The following is a 4,857-nucleotide window of genomic DNA, read 5'->3' on the forward strand; positions in this document are numbered from 1 at the left end:
AATTAACATCCCTAGCCACCACTATTCAGAACGTAGAAAGGCTATTAAATGAAAAAGTATGAAGAGGATAAGTGAAATGGATTGAACGTCAAAGCAAGATATATAAACAAAGCAATCATCTTGGTGGAGCGATGGCTTTACGTTTTCCGTTGCATTGATTACAATATGGTAACCAACCGTGGAACCTATGTTTATCACATAATTGCTCAATTTGAACCGGAACCAGTGAACCTCTAAGTCGATTATATAACAGTGTAATAGTGGAGGAGAGCGGGGTACAACCTAACGTGGGGAGCAAACTAACAGGATCACATCAATGTTTGCAGGGTGCTATGTGTCTAGGGTCCTATATTCCCAGGGTCCTATGTTCTCAGGGTCCTATGTCCCAGTCTCATATGCTCCCAGGGGCCTATGTGTCTGGTCCTATGATCCCAGGGGCCTATGTGTCTAGGGTCCTATGTGTCTGGTCCTATGTTCCCAGGGTGCTATGTGTCTAGGGTCCTATGTGTCTAGGGTCCTATGTTCCCAGGGTGCTATGTGTCTAGGGTCCTATGTTCCCAGGGTCCTACGTGTCTAGGGTCCTAGGTTCCCCAGTTGGGAACCTATTGCGTTTGGGTCAAAATGTACCCGTTTGTAGTTCAAATATTTCAAAATTATTATCCAGTTTCTGTAATTTGAAGGCTTTTTATTTCATTTCTAAAATTGTTTTATTTCATCATGAAATGTCACTGTTCTATGGTATCAATCTCACTGTATACAGGTATTTGGACATTTGGGCGAGTGAATGTCAATAAAATTAACTATAGATAAATGGCGAAAGAAAACTAACTAACAAACTAAGATAATTAAGTCATGATGTTTGTGTGATGTGATGTTTTTTATGTTAGTTAGAAGACAAATGTGAAGTGTGTGATTTACATTAAAAAACATGTATACTAGGATAGCTTTCATCTAAGGAAGCCAAGCTATGCTCTTTGGTGGTTCCATGACTCAAACCATTTGATAAGCCCATATCATAGTTGACCTGCGTTTCTTTTCACTGAAAAATTAGATATATCAAACCAAATGTAATCAAAAATTGTTTTTGGCTAATACAAGACAAAATTGTTTCCAAATAATACATTGTATTTTAAACTACCACAGGCAATGTTACATCAAGCCCTTCATGTTAGTTGTAACAGATACATAAGACGTAACGTTCCACTTAGACTACTTATGCTTAGATTGTTACCTACTTGTATAAAACATGATTAGGCTCACTTGAAAAACAGCTTAAGAAATCAATCAAAATACGAAATGTTTTTTTGTGCCCCGCTCTCCACAATCTTCAAAAAAGAAAAAATAAACATTCAAATAATTCGATTTTGATTTTCTAAATATCTTGATATTGTCTCAACCTTGGACTTTCTATACATTATATTGCTCCAAATGCTGAAAGGGGCAAATCCAATGCAAAGGCTCCCGTAACCTACTCTTTTGTGCACTTAATACTAATACGCCTGCAACACCCCGTCTCTCTGACCAATAGATGATCTGACACACGCACTAAAGCGTGCAAGATAGAATTTCACACCTGGTCTATAATCCATAAGACCCTCTGCTGGGGCCAACCTTCCACCTCGGCTGCCACGGGTGCAATGAGGTGCGATGATCCCACCTCCGGCTTAGACAATAGAATTGGAAACTAAGCTTTTCGGAGGTAGCACTGCAGAACCAATAACATAGGCATACTTCAAAGGGTTTCCGGTAACCATTGAGATCCTGGCATGTAAGGACCTCTTTATTGGGAGAGAAAAGCACGGCGTAAGCAGTAGACTATATTGGCTCGACTTTGACTAATGAATACACGTCGCTTGTTTTAAAACAACCGAGAAACTATTCCAAGGACATCGAAGGAATGATTCAAGCTTATGCATATACCGTGCCAGGAAATGGTTCAATAAAAATAAATCATATAAATAGCCCACATAGGCCCAATGCAGGATTCAAATGGTTTTCAGTCTGCAATGATTTAAGTGATCCCATGACATTGCCTAACTCTTTAGTACTCCCCTGTACATTTGATATGCGACATGAGTCCATCATTATTTATACTACATTGATTAATTTATGAGAAATGTATAGGGATGCGTTATCACAAGAGTAGCCTGAAGATGCATATAGGCTAGAAGGGCGATACGGAGCAATTCATTAAGGCGAACTGAACATATAGGCTACCAATCACATGCGTTGTTTGATAAAAGCAACAGCGTTAAACTCTGTGGTAGGTTGGCTACATAATAAAAGCACAAAATAATTTTCAATAAACTATTTCCTATAATATCAAAGTCAAGTGACTTTGCTAAAACAAAACAAGGCTATGAATAGAATACTCTTGCCATTAAAAAGCGCACATAGGTTTACACCAAATTGTCAATGTAATGAGTTAGAAATGAACACAACAGTCACTTACAGTTTTATCTTATCATAAGGCTTGTTTATCTTTGGTTCGAAGCGACTGATTGGTTATTCTCTTGAACGGAAGGCGTTTTTCCTCCGCAAAAGCAATCTCGCCACAAATATCCTGATACGTGAGGGAAAATTCAAGGGGAATATCCATTGGCGAGGTTAACTCCATGAAGATTGCTTCTATGTCCTACCCAGGTATATGTTGCTTGTAACGACTAGGTTTTGTTTAAAATAGCTTCCATCTCCTTCCTTGCATCCAACTAAGCTAGGCGACCGTGATGTCGGAGTAGAAATGATGAGTCCACCGCACCGCACTGATGAAACCGGCTTCAGTCCAATCAATCAGGAGACATTTGAATATTCCCACGGTTCAGCCAATCGCTTAAAAGAGAAGGCGGTAGTTCGGTGACGATGTTTGCGTCAGAGCAAGCGAGTCGTTCGCTCGCGGAAAAGAGCACACTATTGTAGTAGGCCTACCCATGTTTGTACCCTACTTGCCTTCATTCACAATAATAGTAGTAATAATACGACAGCATAAACAGTCAACATACATCAAAAATGCAATACACCTTGTTTGTTTTGTCAACAATTCAGCACAATGTAAATGATTGACCAAAACAAACTTGGTTATGCTGTTATATTTATAAATATACATAAATGCAAGCCTACAATCTGGGTGTAGTAAAACGGCTGCACATTTGCTTCTTAAAACGAAATATTGTCCTCTCCTAACCAATCTTTAACCTATATTGTTCCTCAATTTCATCTTATTGGTCCTCAATGACCATTACTATGCTGTGTTATTACCTTTTTTGATTTACACTCAGTTGTAAGTCTGTCACGCTATGTACCAACCAGTACCAGTAAGTAAATCAACAAAGAAAACACTTGTGTTTTGTATCCTTTACTATGGCATGGACACACAGAGTGAACCTAAAATAGACACAGTTGTTGTGAGAGATTATAACAATGTTTCTTATGGCATATTATATTAGTGGCCAAACTCTTTTCAAACTGACGTATTAAAGATCATATGATTAGGGTATTAGTGTTTTGATTCTTCAAAGTGCACTAAGATGCTCATGGGAGAAAAGGGAAATCAGAGATAATATCGTGTGTTCAATAAATAGCCAAATGTGAAGAAATATGAAGTCTGAAAATAGCCTTATGTATAATGTAGGTCGAGTTATTATTGTGATATTGTGAGACCATCAAACACCATTTCAACGCTTTTCAAATCTATTCTGACAGTATAAAGGAGGAATGGAAATGAACTGTCAGGTTTATAAAAACATTCTGTTTGTGTATTGTTAAAAAGTTTTACATTAAAATATAGCCAGTGTACGAAAAGTAGCAACTATGAATGTCGAAAACCCATTTTCTTCTTTCTAAGTCAAAGAAGCCAATATCCGTAGATAATAAAAATAAGAAGGGACTAATAAAATGCTGTTCATCACCCAATAGGTATGACTTAATGAGATATGTGTGCCCGGATGACAAGTAAGGAAAGCATTTGACTATAGTCTGGGTGAACCTGGCAACGACAAAAGCACACCTGTGCCTGACAGGCACTGAAAAAGAAATCACTCAGGTTCTTGGAGACAGCTTTCTAACATAAATACATGTTATTGAACCATTCTGCCCCCTGTTGGCTAAATAAGTTATACATATATCTATTCACATCGAATTATTGACCTTTTACAAACGGACTCATAAATTCAATAAATCAATGTGCTAATTCATGTATACAAAGCCAATACATATATTCATTAGTTGGTTATTAACAATGGACATTTGGGCACTTATTTCGCAGTTTGTAGAGAGATGTTTACGTTGTCAGCTGTTGCCTGCAGCTCGGCGTGAGTCCGCTCTGGTTCCCAGGGAAACGCTTTTAGCTTCGCTCAGAGGGATCATGGGAATACATGTGGACGGAGGGAAATTAGAAATATTTCATAAAAACAGTACATTCACGTACCTACATAGGTCATTTTACAGATGCTGCGTTGCATGTATGTGTGTGTAAGAAGACAGAGGACTGAGATGCAGGTTAGGGGGACATTACGGCGTTTGAATGGTGGAATTAACCTAGCTAGCTAACTTACTTAAGCTAGCCAGTTATACTGGAACATAAACAAGAAGACAGAAGAAGTCACCACAGTTATGGTATGATAATAATTTCGTTAGTCGAATGCATACATACGAGTGTTCCCATGCAATATATATGTTTAAATTAGGTATTCAATATAACCGGTAGATGATGGTCAGTCAGGAAAAATAAGGTTGAAATCTACATTGGGCTATTCTTTTGCTAACTGCAGTAGAACTGTTGTTAGCATCTTCTACTTTCGTTTCCTTCAGCCTAGATGATTCCTCTATAATCAACTACGGGACTTATGCGTTTCCACAAAA

Source organism: Micromesistius poutassou (assembly GCF_964030765.1).
Source record: "Micromesistius poutassou genome assembly, chromosome: 22".
Classification (NCBI taxonomy): Eukaryota; Metazoa; Chordata; class Actinopteri; order Gadiformes; family Gadidae; genus Micromesistius; species Micromesistius poutassou.